Source organism: Passer montanus, unplaced genomic scaffold (genome assembly GCF_014805655.1).
Source record: "Passer montanus isolate IOZ18808 unplaced genomic scaffold, ASM1480565v1 scaffold39, whole genome shotgun sequence".
Classification (NCBI taxonomy): Eukaryota; Metazoa; Chordata; class Aves; order Passeriformes; family Passeridae; genus Passer; species Passer montanus.
Window position 1 is genome coordinate 6,910,866 of NW_024368707.1, and position 24,140 is coordinate 6,935,005.

Here is a 24,140-nt window from a genome sequence, read left to right on the forward strand (position 1 = left end):
ATTATAGCAGCATTATTACCTTCAATATATCAGTACTAGGAATACAAAGCAACATTTTAATAGATGCACTGATGGAAACGCTTTCAAACTGAAGTTCTTCAGCCACTTTTTTCAATATGATTCACACCACATCCATATTTCTTCCAAATAATAAAAAAATAAAGGACTGAGCTCCTCAGTTTGACTGTCAAATCCAACATTATTAATACTGTCTAATGGTATCAGTGCCTCTCTCCCTTAACTGAGAAGCAAAGAAAAAACTTGCAAAGCAGCAAAACACTATTCTAAAAAGAGAAAACAAGTAACATCATCTAGGATAACTTTTACTCTGACCCACTTTTATGAGAAAATAACTTCCTTGTATTCCTGCAAAAGCTACTCACACTCTATCGTGGCAGCAATATCATGCTCAAATAGCAATAACAAAAACAGAGCAAAATTTCTAGCACTTGGAAGATTTGAAGCTTTGGAAAGCTTTCCCAACACTAGCAGAGGGCTCTGCGTAAGATGCAACTAGAGAGAATGAGAATGAGCTTGCCAGAACAAGACATCATTCCCACAGTCATGTTCTCCCCAAGAGACAGCATGATGTAAAGGAGCCAAAGGGGTGCTTGACAGAGAATGAGAAATCTGAAATGTTACTAGTCAAAATACTTCAGTGTGGGAATAATGTATTTTGCAGGTACATTTCCCATATTCAAAATTCAGTATCTGTAGGCAAGTGACAGTCTTTACTTTCTGACTAAATTCACTAACATTTTGTGGATAGACATTGAAATTCTTTTTGCAAAGGATCAACCATCCTGGAAATAACTGCATTTTTATGAGGGAAAAGGTAACAGTGTAGCTCAGACCTTAATAAAAAGCTGGTCAGTGAATATTTGCATTACCCTAATTGCTCTATTGATAAATAGAAATATGTTTGGTAAAGTACATGGTTAACTTGGAAGTGCCTAAATACAATCCCCCATGTGAAAAAGAATTATCAAGTTTGAGTAGTTACAGTGAGGCTGATTCACTGAAATGAGTCACTGCCAATGTGGTTTGTGCACCTTCACAACTTTGCACCATCAATAAAAAGTGCCAAGAAGATTTTGCTTTTACCTTTTTTTCAGTTCCAGGTGCTGTATGCAACAACCATAATATAAGCTCCATCACTCTACAAACTTCATCTGTTTCTAGATTTAAACTGCATGAAACAGACATAAACTGGAAAATAAGTTTTGAACCCACATCTGTCTACACTGCAGGAACCACTGTATAAACATACAATAGCTGTTCATTTCCAGAGTACTATAATCCAATTAGAGTCATTAAGAAAGTTTGAATGGCACAGTCTACTTTCCTTCAGTCGCTCACAATAAACAGACTCAATAGAGATGAAAAATCCCAATACTAACTGTATGATCAGCTCAAAGCTTTTCTTCCAGGAAGTGACATTTTGAGATAAACAAACAGTAAGATGAAGAGAAAGGTCAACAGGTATTTGAGGGGGTTTACAGGAGATAGCACAAGAGCTTCTTCTGCAGACACATATTCTCTGTGCAATTACCAATGATGGACAGCATGAGCTACATGACACCTCATATTCTCCGTGCCAGCTGAAGACATTTTTAAATATATTCAAGTATAAGACCCTGACAGAAGAAAAATCACACCCCTAAATAACAATACCACATGTTTCTTCTGAGCTCTTAAGCAACAAGAATTAAGTGAAAATACAGAATAAAGTTAAGAGAATGAGAAGACTGATTATGTGTGAGCAGCTGACACCCCCTCAAGTCACCAAGCTCCCTGGCCAGCAGAGGAAAGAGTAAGCAACAACTTAATACATGCAGAGAGCACTATATTAAAATACTTGGATACCTCAGAAGGATCAATCTAAAAATATAAGATTGGAGAGAATCCCAGCATAAACACGTATACCAAAACCTGTCAAACTGTTTCCGTATCCCACCCCCGCTCCCAAGCAACATAAGTAAGCTCTTAAAATTTAAAGTATTTTGAGTAAATCTTCAAAACCTTATCTAAGGGAAAGCTACTTTCTTCTAGTCATCCCTAAAGCTTATTCAAGAGTCTCAAGAGATGTTCAAGTACCATGAAACTACAGCAATAGCTACTTTAAAACAAGCAATGTTATTAAAATAACCTGTGATTAGGCTGTTTTTGCCAAGAAGAACCATAAATAGATCTGATAATTAGAATCTGAAACTAGAAACAGGTGCAAGTTTTTTAAACAATCACTGCTATGAGCTATTGCAGCTGCCTATGCAGGAACACTGTATGCTCTCAAAGTGTCCACAAGCTGCCCAAATATCATTCAGAAAAACCACAAATTATAACGCTTGACACCCAAATCACCAACTGGAACTTAATGTGCTTTAATTATGCACACAGTAGCAAGTCTTCTGAACAGCTACCAAGCCTCACTTGTCAAGACAATGACTTTTAACAAAAGTCTTTTCTATCTGCTCTGACACAACAGGCTCTTTAGAAAGCAAACTACAAAAAAAAAAAAAGCTCTACAAATTCGTTCAAATTTCTTTGTGCGATTCAAGATTTAAAAAACAGAAATAAAAATTAGAACAGAGTCAAGAAAAGCAAGCAGGCCACTAGCAACTGTTCTTGCCACTAAAAAGTAGGCCATTGGCTTACTATACAGAAAGGACACACAGTTTATTATTATTTGGATTTTCAGCAGATGGATAGACAACTGTTAGAGGACATAAATATTTGTGTAAGCCTATCATTCAGAAATAACCTCCTGTGTGGAAACACTGAACTTTTACCCTTTGGTCACGCTTGATCTTCAACCAGAGGCTACTTTCAGAGACAGTCAAACAAAAAAACAGGCACTAATTAAAACAAAAAAAGTTTGAGAGTCAGCACCTAAAAAGCATTTCACACACTAACTGCAAGACTTTACTCCAGTCTTTCAGCACACACAGTTTTATAATATCCCCACGTATCACAACCCCACTACCTTCTCTCAGTATATGGTAAATATATATTCATGGCATACAAGAGGCATGGAGATACATCCTACTGCCCCTCACATGATTGGAGTCTGAAAGAGGAAGAACTGGAAGAACAGAGCAGTTGTGCTAGATTTTGTTCTTGCTGGATCACCCTTCCTGTATGGATGGCTGCATTTCTCTCTACTGTCAAGCATGTAAAGAAAAAGGGGCTTGATGTTTGGTTTTCATCATTATCATCCTGCAAAAGTGGCCACTTTCTCCCAATTTGCTGTGCTGCTCTGAGACGTCAGAAGTAGGCTCATGAAGGAGTATCAGAGTTGTACTGTGACTGTGACAGCTGAAGAGGGAAGATCCACCATTAATAGGGAGGCTTCTACTTAGGAAGACTTTTCTCGTTCAAGGCCAGTTAAGGTTATATTTATTAGACTGATTTTTTTTTTCTTCAGGTAATGGACTGAGTCAGAGATCACTGGTTCGAAAGGAATATTTTTGTTGGAAAAAAAATGAATCCTACAGGCATGGAGGTAACTTAGGTGTATCAAAAATACTGTCAAAGTATTGATTATAAAGATTTTCCAAACACACTAAGAATCTTATTCATGTTTTCAACCAAATGTTTTGTCCCCATTTCATCTATCTGACAGTGTTTACCCAAAGCACTGTTTCTAAATATATTTTCACCTTTGTTTATAACAACCTTGCAGACAGACATGGCCTAAAACTCTAGCACAAGTAGAGTAATTAGATGATAACTTAGTAGGAAAAAGTTTTTCTCATTTAAAAAAATTACTAAATCAAACTGTCCTTTGTCAGTGTTCTAAACTAGTTTAAGAACATTATGCTTTTAGTTATCTGCAAGCATCCTACCCTGCTCACTGTTTTACTTCAAACAGCAATATCTACATGTGCTCTATACACACACTATACAGTTACTTGTGCATCTATGTGGTGGTCTGGGAATGAAATGCTGAAATGCAGAATATTCCTCAATTAAACCCTTCTTCCCCAAGGGAGTTAATAACAGTTCATTATGACATCAAAAGAGAACATATCTAATACCTTTCGAAAAACTATTGTTGAACAACTTTTCCATATACAGAAAACCTGTGGAAAGAAATCTGGGAATCCTGGTCAATGTTAAGTTGAATCTGAGTCAGCAGTGCCCTGGCAGCCAGAAGGGCCAACATTGCATCAGGCACAGGAGGGCAAGGGAGGAGATTGTCCCGCTGTGCTCTGCACTGGGGCAGCCTCACCTCCAGTGCTGAGGACAGTTTTGGGTGCTACAAGAAAGACACTGAGTTATTAGAGAGTGTCCAAAGGAGAACCATCCTCTGATGGTCAATGGTCTGGAGAAGAAGCTGCATGAGGAGCAGCTGAGGTCACTTGGTCTGTTCAGCCTGGAGAGGGGGAGACTGAGGGGAGAGCTCATGGCAGGCTGCAACCTTCTCATGAGGGGAACAGGAGGGGCAGGCACTGATCTCCTCTGTGGTGACAGTGACAGGACCTGAGGAAATGGCCTGAAGCTGTATCAGGGGAGGTTTAGGCTGGATATTAGAAAAGGTTCTTCACCCAGAGGGTGGCTGGGCACTGGAACAGCTCATCAGAGAAGTGGTCATAGCACCAAGCCTGACAGAGCTCAGGAAGCATTCGGACAACACTCTCAGGCACACAGTGTCTCTTGGGGACCCAGAGGGTGGCTGAGCACTGGGGACAAGTTCCCAGGAAGTGATCACAGCACCAAGCCTGACAGAGTTCAGGAAGCATTCGGACAACACTCTCAGGCACACAGTGTCTCTTGGGATTGTCCCCTCAGTACCAGGAGTGGACTCAGTGATCCTTGTGGGTCCTTTCCAACTCAAGATAATCTATGATTCTGTGATTTATTGCCCAGAAAATTACCCCAAAACCCAGATTCCTTGAGTGGTTTCTTTTAAACAAAGATGACAGAATTTATTTCTAGCAAGTGGTTAGATTTACACAACATGAGACAGAATCCTTATTCAACTCCTATCCCTTTCTATCTAGTTTTAGATTTTTTTCCCCTTGCTGTGACACTTCCTCTTGACCTCCTTCATCTTTCTACTTCCTACCTTCCTTTACTATTATTTGCACCAACTTAGGCTTCACTAGCTTCCTTCCTTGGTCTTCACCACTCTGGATGCATGGCCACCACTCTGGATGCATGGCCACCACTCTGGATTCCAGCTCCTCCTCACTGTAATCATTCGACTCACTTGCACAATGCTAGAGAGAAGAGAGAATTCACTGACACAGGCACTCTCCTTGAATCCTAAATACTCCCACAAAGTCTACACAGATCTTCTGCATATAAAATTTCCTTCCACGCCTCTGCAAGAAATTATGCCCCTAATTGATCTTGTTTGCAGCCCAAATCTCAGACCAAGAATCTGGGCTTTCAGCCACCTTCATCACTGCCTTCAAGACTTCTCATCTCCATGATGGAAGCTCACAGATTCTGTTTCAGATCTGATCTTGTGTTTAAACTAAAACCTTAGCCCCTGACACTTCTTTGTAGATAGCTGGGTGTCACCTTCAAGGCAAATAAACTGTAACTTAACTTTTAATCTTCCTTCCATATCTTTTGTTTAGCAGTGGAAACTTTGCCATTGTCTGGATTGCCAGTGTCTGGGCATTCTTCCCATTTTCTAGAATCTGACTACACCTAATTTATCTGCTTAGTTGCCAAGTACTTTAAATTCAGTCTTTCTTAACACAAACCATTAGAAGCTCTCAGAACTTGATTGTGCTCCTTTCATCCAGCAATTCCACCAGGAAGACAAGCCACTTAACTACTGACATCCTTAGACTGCCTTTCTGTATTTTTTCCCCTACAACTGTAATTTATTATATGCATTTTTTTAGAAACACCTAAAAAAACCATGTCTATTTCCTCAAGGTCAGTATGTTAAATTCAGCAAATTTTCTATGCTAGTCATTAGAGGCCTTCTGCTTGTTACTCCTTTACTGTCTCTCTAATTGTTTTCCTTTGTTTTTTACGTATGGGCCTTGGAAACAGCTCTAGAATGAGGACAAGCAAAATCCTGGGGGAAGTATATTTAGAGAGAATTTCAGAAACAGAGATTGAATGGGCACACAGAACTTGCAGAAGGGAGTGCAGAGCTGAAGCACATCCCTTATGCATGAAATCCTCTACAAAATGAAAAGGCACTGAGTATTCCGTGGTATCTTGTATAGTGTTTTGGAATATAGCCAGGACCATCATGAATCTTCATATGCTAATAATTTATTAATTAAGAATGTTAACATAAAAGACAATTCATAGGCTTTCTTTACAACCATAATAAAAAGAATAAAACATACCTTCCAGTAAAGAACAAATGTGGAACATGTACAGCCTTTGAAGGAAGAAGGAAAAAAAAAAAAGATATGCAGGTAAGGGATCATCCTTTGGGAATTACTTTCTTCCTATGTTATGAATATTTACATGAACAGAATTGGTAAAACTTATTTTGAGAATCTGTCAAGTGGTGTGACCATTAGCAGAGGCATTTGTTCCTCACCTCTGCCTACAGCAGCCATGTAATCTGAAAAACAATTTTAAAAAGGACAAGGGTGCCAAGCTCAGGAAGCACAGCAATAGCTGGTACAGTCAGCTCAAGTTTTACTAGGGAAGGGAAGTAGCTGTTTTCTACAAACACTCCTACACTTGCACTGACATGAGCAGCCAGGCATTTGTCAACTCTAAGAAGGGTCACTAGAGGATGTGTAAACACTTAAAGCTTACATGAAACTTCTTTGTTTTGCAGTTACAGTATCAGCTGAAACAGATTTTCAGAACAATCAGATCAACTATTTCAGGAAGAAAAATAATACTTTTTAAGACTAACAGCAATGAATGCAACTTTCACTAGTGGTGAGCAAACAAAATTACACATTTTCGACTAGATATACGCAAACTCATTTAGTTTTTAGTGTCTTAAGGTCATTCGGGTACAAAACCACTTCATTAGAAAAAGCAAGAGTTGCACAAAGTTCAACAATGTAGAGTTTTCAATCACTACACCCTTATCAAACAAATCTGGTATGTATCTCTTCTGCTTCTCCAGTGCAAAAGAGAATACAAACACATGCTTCAATGCACTAACACTATCAAAAATAGGCATTATTTCATATTTTTCATGATTAAAAGAACTTAACATCTGCAACTAATTACTTCTGTGCAGAATATTAAGTGTCTGCAATCAAGGTCTTAAATCTGGTCCAAGCATTTACAATGCTAATATAGAGGGAAAAATATATATTTCAGGACTCAATCTTATGCCTATAAAAGGACTCTGAAAATTCTACTAAAAGTTCAGGAAATTTAGGATCTCTCTCTTCCTGTTTCCTCAAGAAAACTGAATGAGAAGAATGGTGGTACCTTGCCCTGTGTAAAACTGTTTTAAATAGCTTCCTGTATCCTAGCACCACACTGACTAAAGCATCAGCTCTTCCTTTCTAACTAGCACCCAAGTGAGACAGACTTTATTTTTTAAAAGTAATAAAGATGAAAGAACTTTACAAGAAATGGAAGCGAAAAATACATACAGACTATGGGAGTAAGAAACAGAAAAAGAAAGCAATACTGAACAAGAGAATTGGGCAGGATAAAAAGTTAAGAATTCTCCATTTGGAAATGTAAGCTTTATTTTGATGTGGGTTTCAATCCACCAAAAACCAGTAGGATTATTTTAATTCAGGATTAATTTCAGAAGGCCATTACAATTAACAGTGTCAAACCACAGTGTTTTCTACTACAAATCACTGTAAGTCACTGAAAATACTGCTGTTACACAAATTTAATCATGTATATAGCAATGTATTTACACTCTACTCGCTACAGTCAAGTCTAAGAGAGCATGGACCTTCCATGCTGTATCATTTATCCACACAAAGAACAGTTTGATGAAGGCAGAATAATACACAGCTGGTCCCATGACACTGAGGAAGTAACGAACTGAGTTCTCATGCAAGACCAATGCATCATCTCTGCTTCCTATTAAAGAAGGAATTTTTAAAAATAAGCACATTTACATATAGGACAAAGCAGTCCCACTGTTGATGATGGCACAGATCAGATACTGAAGCATATGCTCGATCAGAACTAAAAGGAACCAGAGTACTCCCCATACAGCATTAAGTTCTTTAATATTATTTCTAGTCTACTGCTATTGCCCAAAACTAAGTTTCCAACAGGAAAAAAAGCCCAAATATTTAAACCCATCAACACAAGACATAAAGGAAAATAAGAGTGGTACAGTCTATGAATTGGCATATATCACAAAAATTGCTGCAGTCTGAAGCATTACTGCATTTTCCGCATCACTCAAAGCTCTTCCGCAGAGGTCACCATGCTACAATCTTCACAAGCATTACTTATTTTTCTTTCTTCTATAAAAAACAGAGTATTTGTAAACTCAAGTTCTCACTGTAATAAACAAAGCTGCTTTGACAGAAGTTTTTCAGGGAAAAAGGTGCTAACTTAGCCACCCAACATTAAACAGAATCCTAAAATCAGCAAGACTTAGCCTAATTTTAGATCAAAAATAGATTCAAACGTCTAAACCCCAAGAATATCACTGGTTTCTGCTACACGTTAATTTTCACCCTTTCAAGTACATGCAGACACACAAGTTGCATGTGCAACCACTATTCTACACATTTTAATATTCTTGGGAGTGACAAGTTTTTGACTTTTCAGAAACATAATTCTTAAATATTTTTTACCTAAGGAAAATGAATCACGGGTTCTATTTTGTACACCACCATCAACTGCTTTAGTGTATGCTCTACAGAAGCTTGAATTACATGTTCAGCACTACAGTACTGACTTGCTACTCCTTCACCCTCTGTACCACGCACACTGCCTAACAGTTGTGCCAAGACAGGAAACTTGGTTCAAAACCTCAGATTTGTACAGGAATTTTTGGGAGGATATGGGGACAAACACAAGAACAAAGTGACAACAAAGGACCTGCAATCATACATGTGTGTATATACTCAGTCCTCCCTCCTTCTCTGATCTTCCTTGATCCCAGAATTATAAATCTCTCACTTTACACATGACACTACCAGAGGAAAAGAAAAAGTTCTGAAGGCATGCCAAAAAATTTTCAGGAGTAATGGAAAGGACCCAAATAATAGCCACCAGAAACTGCAATTCTGAGTAGGAACTTTCGTCAGCTGAAAAAAAAATATTTTTTTTTTGCTTCTGCACATACACATGTTAAAGCAAAGGATTTTTTAGCACATCTATTAATGTGTACATGCCCTTGTTCAGCCCAATAAGAGAATGATATTTGTCTGCCTCATAAGCTATGAAGAGTTTTCGAACATTTCACCTGACATACAGAAACAGCAATATACGAGAATCTTCAAACAAAAGAGAAACAGGATTTTGCCTGTTACCGTCATAGAATTATAGCTTGAAAACTTTCATTCAGCAGGTATCAAAAGCTTGCTGCAATCACTGTGTAAGATTATCACAGTGAAAGCTGCATTAATTCCTTGCAATGAGAAGCGCTTAATACAAACGCTTTAAATACTTAAGAGAACAAGACAGCCTCATTCTCCACATGTGGTAGGACAGATGCTTCTGTGACATTCTACACAGACATTATAAACTTGTTCTAAAATGAAGGAACAAGAGGGAACATAATTGAAAAGAATTTGTCCAAAAAAAAATACACTAAATGTGTGATTCCAGGAAGAAGAGTAGAAAGAAGAAAACTCCTGGTGTACTGATGTTTTGGAAAAAAGACCAAGCAAATCATAACACAGACCAAGAAAACTTTTCAAGCAATACCGTTAACAAGCCAACACCTCTATCAACCCCCTTTTTTGATTTCATTTTGTTAAGAACAGGGTTTGAAAACTTCATTTAGTTTCAAATAACAACCAGGAAAAGTTAGATACCAACTGTGAGCAGCTATATCTTACTGACTTCTAGAAGCATCAAGTAAGCAACCTTAAGAATAGAACCTAAGACAACAGAAAATAGGCTAACAAAAGATATTTGTCATATAGAATTGCAGTTGGGGGTAAGGGTGTGTTTTTTAAGTAAATGAAGAAGCAGCAATCACTGAAAATTATGACAATCATTTAAATATTCTTGTGTTTCAAAACAGAAATCCTGGGGCTTTTTGCTATTAAGAGAATCCACCATTTGAGCTAGTAGCAGGAGGCTGTCATCCTCCATCTATGTAAACAACAGAGGAAGGGAAAATACCTTGACAGGGTTTCACACATCAGCTCTCAGCAAAAAAATAAGAGGTTACAATTGCATGTTATATTTAAGCTGATTAATACCTAGCTACTGACAAGTGAAATGTCCCAACAGCAATACAGCAAGGATCTGTTGGAAATGAAGGACTATTGGATAAAAACATGGTGAGATAAATTATAACTGGAGAACTGAAACAACACCTAGAGCACGAAGACCAGTGTCACCATATTTTATGAAAATCCCTTTGCTAGGATTTTCTCCTGAGGAGCTGAAAAGCCTCAGAAGAGAAATGTAAAAAATAACTATCTGATGGCTGTGGAATGTGGTCTGGACATTGTTTACCAACAGGTGCATCTTCCATTGGTCCATGTGGATTGTTTTTACTCGATAACCAATGACAGCCACCTGTGTCAAGGCTGTTAGCAGTCACAAGATTTTATTATCATTCCATTTCTTTCCTTTCTAGCCTTCTGATGGATCCTTTCTCTCTATTTTTTTTACTATAGTTTTAGTATAGCATTTGCTTTTAATATAATATATATAATAAAATAATAAATCAGCCTTCTGAAACATGGAGTCAAGATTCTCATCTCTTCCCTCATCCTGGGACCCCTCAAACACAACCACACACCAGTGTGTGCACAAGCCTTGGCAGGTTAAGCTTTGGGAAGCTCTTCTCTGACAAACTCAGAGGGGACCATCTCCATCTGCACACCCAACTTCCAGCTGCAGAGATAACAACACTGCCTTCACTGCATACCTGAAATTGAGTAGCTAACCTGCGTGGTAAGAAGATATCCCTGGGTAAGTAAGAAGCTGCACACCATGAGCATGGGTCCCCCCTCTGCTGATCACCAGCCAGATAAAGCCCAGGACACAGCTTCCCTGGCATTGTCACAGCCAGTCACCTATGGCTACAAAACTAGCACTTCTGCAGAAACAAGAAGTGGCATGTAAGGATGCCTGGATGTTCATACCTGCTGCTGATTTAGTAGGTTAAAGACTGATTGTGTGTGACTGCAGGATTACTAGAATGATCAACTGTAACAGCTGAAATATTGGATTATGGATAAAGGATGTTATAACCCTATATTCCTTATATTGGTCACCATCTCTCTGCACATCATTCTTTTCTCATGGTTTTAGTGGCCCTGTAAAAGCAAGCTCCCTTACTCCTTATGCTGGTACTCAGGAGACTGGGCAACAAGCCATTCAGCCAGTGGTGAGCTGAGCCAGCTGAAAAATTATGGATCATTTCAGGCCAAATCAGGTCTCCTAACTGGCCGACTGCCCAAACACTGATGTTGAGGCTAGAATATAGTCAAGATTAAATGTCTGGGGACACAGCAGAACAGGAAATGAGCTTCAAAGTGTTTAGACCTGCATGTTCAGGGGTGTTAAACTAAAGTCCAAGGTACAAGTAGCGTGTTTTCTGCACACAAATTCACATGGCCATTAACCACTACTATCCATGGCCATTCCCTACTATCACTTCCATCACTCAGCCATATGGTTTCCTCTTCTCTACTCTACCCCACTGATACTGCTTCTTCCATCAGCAAGAGTCACTCCCTAGCATCTTAAATTTTATTTTTGCCTTCCTATCAAATTCCTCCAAATGTCTCCTCTCCCCGAAGCCTCTGATTAGTCTCTGGTATCTCACTCAGCCAATGCCTGCCTCTTCTTACACCTGAGACAACAATAATCTTTTTCTACTGGGGGAAAAAGGGAAGGAAACCAAAAAGCAGTATTTCAGTTATCCTACCCTCATCTGTTTTGCTCCAAGTTTGCAGTTTCCATCTCCAGCTTTCAAAGAAATAAACTGCTGCTGCTCATAACCACCAAGGTCCTCTGCAAGCCCTGGCTCAATCTCACCCCTCCCCTCCAGGTTCCCATTCTTAATCAGGTACTTCCTTCCCTTTTCCCACCCCCTATACTTGGAAAATGAGTTAACTGAAGGAATATTCTCTTCCTGATGTCTGTGTTCAAAAGGGGTATCACAGTAAAAAAGATACCTCCCTCCTTTTACACTCTTGAGTCTCCTTGGTAGCCTGATCTCCAGGAGTAAGCACCAAAACTCTCACCAACAGAAGAAAAATAGCTGGAGAAAGTTAGCAATTTAAAGCAATAGCCATGATATTAGTATGATCTTAGTCGGAAAGTTCTTAATTGCTCAAATATTTTAAAAAATAGCAAAAAAACACATAAATTGAGAATGGCTGTTACAAAGTAAAAGTAGCAAGTGGCATATAATGCAGACTCAGAGATGGCAAACTTTCAGGTAAGCAGATGGTACCAGGCTTCTCTGCATGGGAAACCCTCTGGCAGGTCCTACAGAGCTCTAAGGAAGTGACTACCCTCACACAGATGTTCTGTCAACTCAAGCTACCACATTTCCATAATGCTATTTTAATCACTCAGCCAAAGCTGCCTTGCACATCCCAGAAGCAACACTGCTTTAAATATCTGATTGGAAGTTCACACACATTGCTCAGATTTCTCTTCCTCCTGTAGCAAAAATTGTTACCATACGTCTGTATGGTAAATTGACACCTGTCTATCAATGTGTTTTAAATCAGAACAGCACTCAACATACATTGTGCCACAAGCCCTGCACTGATATGTTGTATGGCAGAGCTTGCAGAGAGAGGGGAGAAGGAATACCCTGGGATCTCCCATAAGAAAGGGAGACAAGCTCTTTGTTATGGGGAATCAACACTACTAGGGGTGTGCAGCTCTGTCCAAACACAGGCCTAGAACAATTTCTCCTGACTTGGTCCTCTTGCCACCAGGACACCACTATGCACAACACTCCTGGCTCACACAGCATCAGTGCTACTCAATTAGCCTTGCTGTGGCACAGCAGCAGCACTGGATTTGTCTCAAACACACAGAGCTTTGCAGTGCAAGGTTGGCAGGATCACTCCCTTCCTTCTACGTGGCAGCAGTTTAAAATGTAGCCCTGCTCTGCAGAAACTGGATGAATTACAGGGCAATAACAAAAAAAAAAAATAGTTTGAACTCAGCCTCTGAATATCAATAGTTTCCAGCAAGTATTATGTGACATGTCGTGAGAAAAGCTCTGACAGGACAGGAGCTGCAGGCAATGTTCTGCTGTTAAACACAGTTGTCCTTGTTTCAGGGTGGAAATACATACACACACATACACACATATAGTACATACACTGTGATTCAAAAGGTTTTCATACAAATGACACGGGCTGCAGTGTGGATATACTTAACAGTAATACTGCATTAATTAAAACAGAAATATAATTTCTTCTCCCATTCAGCACCACCAGGACTAGTCAGAATGAAAGAACTCCAAAGCTTTATACCTCACCACTTAGCCAATCAGCCAAAACAGTAACTAAAGATAGAGTTTTGCTCTGTGGAAACAGCGCAGATTAGACTGTACGTCATGATTTCCAGGTATTTTGTTGCTCTATCTCATTACTCCCAAAGTTCTTTAATCTTGTCAGTAAAGCAGAGGATAAGAGACAACTATATGACAAATTATTTAGCCTTCCAGGTGCTTTTAATAAGTTTCCACATTACAATAATCCCCACTGCTAATAAAATATGCAATTTTGATTCAGGAGACAGATAACTGGATGTTGGGTTTTTTGCCTTTTAAAAAGGCCAGAAAAGAAACACTAGGTTAATAACTCCCCATCCAAAAAAAAAACCTAACAATACATGGCTCAGACTACTCAGTACATCTCTGAATATGGAAAAGAAGGTATTTGCATCTCAGATGAGAACACAATCCTCACCACAGAATGACAGAAAGGTTGAGGGGGAAAGGGGTCTCTGGAGGTCATTTGATCCAACCCCACTGCTCAAGCAGGGTCACCTAGAGGTGGTTGCCCAGGATCACATCCAGAAAGCTTCCAAATATCTTCAAGAATAGAGATATCATTGCCACAAATTATGCAGGAGTTTGCTCATTTGCTGCATTCCATGATTAAACTGCACAAAATATGAATGATAAGGTTCACTCCACAAGAGATAATTTCCCAACTGAAATGTCTTCCCAACTGAGTAAACAACACTGTTGAAAGCCATCTCAGTTATCAAAATCCAGGATGCAGTCTAAGGAATCATTGACCCATAAACAAGGTAAGGATGGTAGGTAGCATCATGACAGTAAACACCATGGAATGCAAAAAAAAAGTACAAGAGAAGAAACTATGATGTGTAATCTACTCTTAACATGTTACAAATAATTTCATCAAAGATGACTTGGCATTCTTCGGGAATTGCTGAGCAAATCTTTGTTCACATATATCTGCAATCAAAATATTTTCAGGACACAAGAAGTGAAACAAAATACAGCAAATAAGCAATGTTCCAGCAGTATGTACATTTAGAACTGCCATGTGTGGTTTTCACAAGCCTATCATAATCTTAACAGATTAAGCTAATGCAATGAAACGCTGATTTAAAGCTATCAGTGCTATTTCCAGTATCAGTGAAATACTTTTAATACTAGCATGTTTTACAAGCAACATATACAGGCTTGAGATGGATGCAGCAGCAGATGAGCTGGACACAAACTACTCTTGACCAAAACAGAAAACATACAGAAGTACCACAGCCCAAAACACAAATCTAGAACAGTGGGGGAGCTGGGAGTATAAAATGTCTCAGCAATTGGATTTTTGAATTGTCTTCAACAATAACATCTCAAGTTTTCCAGAGAGATTTAGAAACAGTACATACATAATACACAGTGTTGATTTCCTCTGTTCATTTGCAGAAGAAAATAACATGCATCCAGCATGTAAATTCTAATTTTTTCCTCCTCTACCACCACCATGTACACATTCCTGAATTCCCAACAACAAAGTGCAGTTCATGGATAGTTGTAGTTACATGTTTGATTCCTTCAAGATTAAATTAAAATCTGTTTCATTACTTAAAATTATTATGGCAATGTTCTTACCTCATTCATGAAAAAGAGTTCATTTCACTAACAAATACATCCAGACTATAACAGCACATAATTAAGAAAGAGATGACTCAAGCAGGATAACACTGTGAATTTGACTAATGAAAGTTTTGGAAATGGAAAAAGACCCACAACCCCTTCCTTCACTTCACTGGCTGTAGGCAACAAAGTCATGTTTATTTTGAGTTCAGATCTAATAGTTTCAAATACACTGGTCCAGAGTAAACAAGCACACAGTCCCAAGATCACCAAACCAAGAATTGTACTCTTTTACCACCCAAAAATCCAGTGTGAGCTTGGGCTGAGCTCCTCCAAAAATAAACTGGTGCTTTATAAGAGGAGTCTCTCACCGCTGTAAGCCACAAAAGGTAAGAAAAAGAGTGTAACACTAACTTAATTCAAGAGAAAAATATTGATTAAAAGAGGCATAAAAGCTAAGAAAAAAGTGGAGCTGAAACATGTTGACTCAGCAAGATCAAGAATCAACCCAATCCAAGATCAAAGAAGTCCGGTATTTTCCTACCTTCTACCTTCCAGGCCAGCAGGGACTCCTTGAGCTGGTAAGCACATTAATCCACAGTAAATTGCCTAACTGGCTAGGCTCTCTGCATGAGCCAGTAAATAATTGCTGTGTATCTCCTGCTGGAAGAACCTTTGTGCACAGTAGAAGATGCCGAACACCCACCCATGGCAATTTTAAAGACGGACTCTATTTCTCAAGACTAATGGTCTGGCAAAAGGTCATGTCCTTGCAGCCAATGTCCTGCATGGAAGACAATATTAGCTGGAAGTTCTTTCCAACTCTCAAATAAAGACACTGCAAAATTAAGCACTCAGACTAGGAAATGGAAGTTTTTATTCCCTCCCCAATAAATATTATGTCACCATCAGTCACCATTTTGGATTCCAGAAAGAAGGTATGGGACAAAATAAATAACACAAAACATGGTATTTAAGATGGGTATAAAAGCCTAATGTAACTTCCTTTCCTGAGGCTTTCTTTTTTTTTTTATGGACACTTTTACTCATTCCTTCTTCTCAGAGGTTAAAGTTCAGTCATTATCAACAGGTTAAAAGAGGCAGTATCACCCATCCATCATCACAACACATTTCAGGACCACACCAAGCCTTTGAAGGAAAAAGGCTGGGGCAAAGACTGTGATGTGAAAAACAGCACAGCTGTCATGGTTTAGGGCAAATTTAGGGAGCAAACCTCCAAAGTGGTCCCTCTAGAAAGCGAATTCAAGTGGCCCCTCCCTCACCCCATTCAGGAGAAAAATATTTCCTTCTAGAAAAGTGGAAAAAAACCTGTTTATTTAACAAGCAAAGTACTCAAAACATGGAAAAATGAGTAATATTAAACAATGGAACTTCTCATTATTCTGAAGAGATGGCAAATGCAGAAAGTCCTTTTCATGGGATGTGGCTCAGCTCACTCAGTCTCTTATCCATCTCTCCAGTGCTGGAAAATGCCGAGTCCCAGGCCCCGGTAGGCTACAGCCATGAGCTCCCGGTGGTTTCTCTGGGTTTTCTGCTCCAAAGCAAGGCTCATCAGTTCCAACAAAGAGAAAAGCCACATTTTGGGGAACTCCTCTGCCCCAGCTCGCAAAAAAACTAACTAAAAGCAAAGGAGAGCCCTCTCCTGCTGTCCATGCTGCAGACAATACCATCCCTGAGAGAGCAGGCTGAAGCTCTTATCCCTTTGTTTTTGAATACAGCCACCTCAGACATTCCACTGCTTCTTCTCTCCCTCTTCACCTTCAGATCTATTTTAAAGGTGCAAAACTTATTTCTGGGCTAAACAATGAATGGGGATACAATTCAGCATCATAAAGTCACCCACTGGTATAAAGGAATAAAGAAAAATTTCTGGGTTACACTTCAATCCAACTCTTCCTATCCTTTCCTCCCTTCCCAGCTTTTCCATCTCTAGAGAGCAGAGAAGATGATGCTGCTTCTTTTAGAAGTTGTGGACTAGAGAGCCACTGCATAGCCCTTGCCACTTCACTGCCCTGTTTTATTTCAACTGTTGAGCACTGAACTGAAAGCAGTAGGGTCAAATTGCTAAAAATCAGTGAACAATTCTATAAAAAGAAAAGGTAAAGCAGAAACTGAAAATAAAATACAAAACCAAAAACCATCTGCCACAAATGTGTTTGAACAGTTTGATGTAAATATAAGAGTTTCTAAATCTCAAAAGGCATTCTATTTTAAGCATTACTGAATACACTTTAAAGCTAGAAAGAGCAAGGTTACGGCTGATGGAGTTTAAGGCAATTTTTTGAAGACAGCTTGGAAGAATTCTACTTACAGTCTGTACAGGCTCCAGGAATTTTTCTTCTTAAAAGAATTCAGATATAGAAAAATTAATTTGTTAAGCATCATATTTAAGAAGTACAAATTTTTTTTTGCTTCCATATATTTTCCAGTTACTAAAACACTAGGCAATATTAGACAGCCTGCTTTTTTCCTAAAAATTCCACCCTATGAATCCATGAAAGTTCAAAACAAATTTGTTAGAGAACCAAAGAACAGCATGTAATTACAACTGACTCAAAAGTTACACACACTGCTTTGGAGTTTGGGCTAGTTGCTAGTTGGTTAACTTGTTACCATACGAAAGGAAGTTCCATAGATGTTTCCAGGTGGTTTTTTTTTTCCTTTTAAACTCAAAAGGTTCTTTAAATTTTCCCAGGATCACCACCACCACCAAATTCTAGAGACTGAAAAATTTTAAACAAAATTAAATATCTTCATGGACTAAAGCACAATCTTGTGATGAGCACTGATCAGGTGGCTTGTGTCAGTACCTGAACCTCCCAGCCCAAGTAGGGGTGGCATTTTCCTTGTGCTGCCTCAAGTTTCTCCGGCGAGTGTTCCTGCAGGTTACATTCCCACTTGAAATGTCACATATTTCATTGAGCATAATGATTCAGGCATCTTGCCAAATTGACACGAATATGTCAAGACTCATTTTTCTTTGTAATAGGAGTAGATTGGATGATCTAGTCCCACTGTAGTGTGATGGCCAAATGCTATTCCGAGAAAATTATGTCTGAAGAGGGGAGACAGGGTGTCAAGCAAACGGCAATGCATAACTGCAACAGCAAATCCATCTGAATAAAATTAGTGCTCAAGTGATTTATGGAAATCAAAACAATCATATCAAACGACCACAGATGTATAAAACCTGGACCAAACTAAGGACCTGGGGTTCACATGGAGTGTTTGTAACACAACCACAAAAATTCCATTGTGTCACCAACACACACAAGAACAAAGTCACCATCAGGCACTTGGCTTAGTGAGTCAATGAACTGTTCCCATTGCCTACTCTGACCAGCAAGCAGCTGCCAAACCCTGCAATGCCAACATGGGGCTAAGTAAAAGCCAGTCAGAAAAAACTCTGGTGGAAGAGAACCTCAAATCTTTTTCACATTAAGGAATACCAAGAATAATGATGGAGCGATGGCAGGGTTTATTGTTTGGTTTTTGGTAGGGATTTGAGTGAATTTTGGTCTTATTTTCACAAAAGAGCTTCCTTTGGTTACCAACACAACTCTGAATTATTTCCGATCATCATGTTCTATCTCCTCAAGAGAATACTGAACCAAGTTCATACAGAAGTTATTCATAAAAACTCCCAGTACAGTATCAGTCAACTCCTTAGCCACTGGCTTTGAAGTTTGACATTCAAGAAATTAAATTATGGCAGTGACAACTGACTATCCACCTCACTGGGCAGTTTATAGATACCACACACACAGATACCTTGGTATCCTTCCATAGGTATCAGACCCTCAAACTGACAAAGTTCCCAGACATGATACAAAACTAGAAAAATTCTTAGTTATCAGTGTTACAGCTACCAAAGAGCAGTTAAGTTCCCTTCCAGCATCTGGGATTTGAAAAAGTAACTAATTTCACATAAAAACAGGTGTAATGGCGAAACTCTTTGAATTTTTCGCTGCATGGATCTAGAGCAATTTAACAAGTGTAACAATTAGCAGATCCAGCTTGACTGTTTTTAAGTAGCTAAATCAGAACAGTTCACAGTAACAATCAGTTAAAAATATGTGCAAGACAGTGATAAAACTGAAGTTAAAGTTTTATTTAATTGCTTGCATTATTTCCCATTTGTTCTGATTTTTTTCTGCTTATTGGAAAATGTCTGTATTACAAACTACTACTTCTACTCTCTGTAGAAGGCAGATTTATTCACAAATTAGAAATCTGAATTTCCATTATAGTCCTTATAACATCAGAACTCCACGACGAAAGAGCCTCTTCCACCTCTGCAATATTTTCTTCTCCAGAACACTGTGCATTGCAATTCAGAATTCACTACATGTGTTACTTAATCACTTGGAGAACACTTTCCACTCAAAGAGAAGCCAGTGACAACAGAACAGATGCCTTTAGGAAACTAAGGATGTGTGATTACAGTACTGGAAAAACACATGCTTGCATCATCTGCAATTATTAAGTTTAGAATTAAATAGTCATCAGTGTTTCCAAGATAAAACTGATTAAGAGATTTAAAAGGTCACTAGAAACACGGTTCTAAGTCAAGCTACTTCATGCTATCATTTTTTCAAGACAAAATACTTTCTTTCTGTGAGGGGAAAAAAAAAAAAAAAGCGGGGGAAGAAATATTGAAATATTGCATCTTAACCAGCAAATAACTTCCCTCTTCTCTAAGCATCTTTCCCACTACTGCCATCTCAAACAACCTAAGAGAGTGACAGGTCTTCTTTCAAGTTTTATTTTTAAAGTCACAGCAACATTTATTTCATAAAAGTAATCAAAACAAATAAGAAGTTTGTGGTCCAGAAAGTCCGCTATGGATTATGATTCTCTAAATATACTGCAGAAAGGATGCAAATATTTTGGAGCAAAAGCAGATCCTCTATCTTGTGTTGAAAGAACAGCAAATAGCCTTCCAAATGCAATACGTTGGTAAAGACAGCAACATATCCAGAAAAATCTGCTGAGGAAACAGCACATGGCTGTAAGCTATTCTTACTTGCCAACAAACCTAAACCAGGAATAGAACCCAGTATATTCACCAGAGGTTTGTTTATCCAGCAGGACAATCAAAGCAAGAAGATGTGATCTTCCCATTCCCACTAAGGGATTTAAGGGATATACTGCTCCCACAAACAGTATGTTTTTCTCACACTTTGTAAGTACATTCACGTTGATCCAATAAAAAGCAAATTGGATTCGTTTGATTTACCACTGATGGTCACCTGCTCTTAAGTGGCCTGATAGTACACTTTAGCCTTAAAACATGCCAGCAGGTCACAGAGAGATATGACAAGAAATTACTGAGAAAATACTTACACAGCTTGTCTGTGCAAGCTTCAGATGCCTTGCTGACCTACAAACAGTGCTAAAACTCAGCTGAGATGAATGTAATCATGCAAAGACTTCCAAATGGGTACTAGCATGCAGAAAAAGCTGGAGCAGCTCTTTATGAAGACAGGCTGAGAGAGTTGGGGTTGATTCAACATGGAGTGGGCTGAGATGAATGTAATCATGCAAAAGACTTCCAAATGGGTACTAGCATACAGAAAAAGCTGGAACAGCTTTTTATGAAGACAGGCTGAGAGAGCTGGGGTTGATTCAACATGGAGTGAGCTCCATGGAGACCTTCTACTAGCCTTCCAGTACCAAAAGGGGTCCTACAAAAAAGCTGGAGAAGGACTTTTTACAAGGGCGTGTAGTGATCGAATAAGGGAGAATGGCCTTAAACTGAAACAAGTTTAGATAAGATGTCAGGATGAAATTCTTTACTGTGAGGGGGATGAGGCACTGGAATGAGTTGTTCAGAAAACCTGCGGATACCCCATCCCTGGAAGTGTTCAGGACCAGGCTGTATGGGGCTTTGAGCAACCTGGTCTAGTGGAAGGTGTCTCTGCTTTTGGAAGGGGAGTTTATAATTGATGCTCTTTCGGATACCTTCCAACCCAAACTGTTCTAGGATTCTGTGAAAATTGACACTTCTGCATGCTGGTTAACAGACACAAAGTAATCTCACTGAGGAGCTCTTAGAGCTTTATATAGCAAGAAAATACTTTCGTCACATGCACTCCCTTAAAACTATAATTTTGCTCATGCCATACTGATCAGATTACATAATGTTAAGCCTAGTGAAAACCTCAAACTTGCTCTCTCAAATAGAGTCACAGAAAATAGCCTAACTGGCTACTGGAAGCTGCAATGGCACTGCTGCTACAAGGAGCTGGAGAAGCACTTCCAAAATCCTCTGGTGGGTTAAGAGTTAACTAACAAGTAACAGAGCACATCAAACATTAACAAAACTGATGCTGAATACAATATGCAAGGTAATCCAGTTCACAGGTGTGCATCATAAGAATATTTAAAAGAACAAAGACAGCAAGACAGAATGACAAATATGATTCAATGTTTGGGCAAATAAATCCTCTGAGAAACAAAACTAACACACCCCTGTATTTCAAACATGAATGGCCTTTAGCTTTCTGTCCCAATGTTTTCCACTACTTCAGTAAACAAACCCCGTTGCTACTGCTATGCCACAAAACCCAGGTTTTCCTTACCACAGCATTCCTTTCCAACCACCCTTCTCTAACAATCAGTGAAGAACAGAAGTCTCATGCTGTGGCTGGCTCAAAATTACACAGCAGCAGAAGTACCACAAGCTACTCTTGGGCTCTGTGATCCTTCCTTCAGCACTGCTCCCAATTAAGGCACTTCCCTCAGCACCAGGACACATAAGATAGAGAAATGTAATTCCAACAGGTCACCCTTTGCTGCTGATTGACTGGGGAAAAGGAGGGAATAGAGAACATCAGTGAGAGCTACAATGTGTCCACAGCATGTCCACATAAACTTTGCCGGCTTCCCAGACACGCCAAAAAGACTTTTCAAAAGCAGTCTCTAGATGACAAAAGAATATTACAGGTTACTTTTTAACTTATCCTCTCAGCTTTTTTTTTTTTCTTTTTAGATTTTAGAAATGCTAGTGTACCTGGTTAGGTACTCTAAAAAACAAGAGTGGAAGGAATGGAAGTTCCCATTATGGGAAGTTATCTCCTTACTGTTTATCATTTAGTATTTGTAGAGCTGAAAAATAATACAGAACCTCCACATCCTTGACTGAACAGATGAAGTTACATAATTTGCTCTATAGTGGGCACTAGATTAGACAATATAAAGACAAAAGGAATCAAAAGCCTACAGATTTTATGAGCAAATATATGACAAGAACTTAGTCACCAAAACTTTTCCCAATCTTCCCCCCCCATGAATACATGTATTCACTCTAAATAAAACAGTTACAGGCATACAGGACATTTGGAGCACTCGGATTTTTTATTGCAAGGTTTGAGGTGGCAGGAAAAAAGCACTTATTTTTTCCCTTTCTTGCCTCTTACTGGCTTATTGGCCTGTTGAGCACCCCTCTCCCCACAGTTTGCTTGCAACAGAACCCTTAATTCAGTAAAAAAGTGATAATCTAGTTACTGAATTAAGACAGATGACAGCACTCACTTGAGCCTGCTTCTGAAAATGAAGGGAAAAGAACAAATCCCACAAGCTATACCCAAACATGTGTCCCCAAGTTCCTACTCTGTTAGCCTGAATAACTGTGAGAAACAGCTGTCTACCCATGAGACCAGACTTTTCTCAACATCGAGAGCTGCAATAATTAAAAGTGAAGGATGGTGGAATAAAAGCACTGACCACGTTTAGAATTTTACAGGCTTCTTAGGGATGGACATAAGAAGAAAGGCATTACAAAATTTGTCCTCTTTGCCCATATTCAGCCTCAGCTGAATTGTTATGAAAACACATACACATACCACACATGTATGTAAAACTAATTACAAGTTTGGTAATATTTGTTGTAAGGAAGAAAAAACCCATAACTCAGAACTAGCCCAGTAGGATCAAGATGTTTGTATTTACAAAAGGAAACTGAAAGCATCAGAAGATGGGGGAACTCTTGTAGTGCAGTATGCCCACAACTAGCCACACTGCTTACTACTGCCTGCACTGCTACCATCATCAAGCAACCCACATTTATGCTAAAGTTCTTCTGAGATTTTAATCTACAAAACTCCAAATGAACCAAATTGCTACTGCCTTCCACCCACTAGCTGGCATAAATCCAGCCAGCAGGCTTTCTGCAGTTTTCCCACGCCTGATTGTTTCCCATCATGTACACAAAGTGTAGATCATGCAGAAAACCAACAAGTTCGTTTTTTGGGTTTTTTTACTGGAAAGGGTAAGAACTGGAGAATATCAGCACTCAACTCCTCTCTTTCATAATACAGGAAATACTTTGACTAACTGAAGTACAGCAAGAGAACATGAAGAAAGCAGCACTATACATATGATGTAGGCTGCTCAGCAGATTGGGGGGGGAGGAGGGAGGACATCTAAACAGATGGTCTAAAATTTGCATTTTGTATTTCAAAGTTGAAAGTATTTCTCAGCCTCCAACATAAAGCACTAATTTCAGCAAAACTTTAGAAATAATCCAAGAGGGCATCTCTCCCACTGTCCAGTGCAACTTCAGCGAAAATCCCAATTAAATTTAAGGCTATAATGTGGGCACTCCAGAAGACATCAAACTCCCATAGTTCTTCAAGTATCAGCATCATCTCTCAAGTCTCCTCTCAACACAGGCTCCAGAGAAAAACTACTAAAAACTAAAAACTCTAGCTAAGAAAAGTCTTCAAATAAAGAGGGTCAGTGCTCTTGCAGAAGCTTCAGCAGGTGAAGAGTGACACCAGGCAGTTACACCTCAACGTCACCCTAGATATACAAGAGGTTTCTCTGACTGAATGCACTTGGAATGCACTATCCTGCCCTCACAGGCTCCAGAGGTGTCACCATGAGGACTTGCATTTGCTGAATGTGGCACTCCAGAAAATCCTTGCTTCTAGATCAAGCATCTCAGCTTAAAATCAGT

The 24,140-nt window shown here is 39.1% G+C and overlaps 1 protein-coding gene across 1 annotated transcript in view; it reads right to left on the reverse strand.

Moving 5' to 3' along the window:
- Positions 1–24,140, reverse strand: part of MAN1A2 (mannosidase alpha class 1A member 2) — a 134,302-nt gene that overhangs the window by 105,197 nt on the left and 4,965 nt on the right. The window lies entirely within an intron of this gene.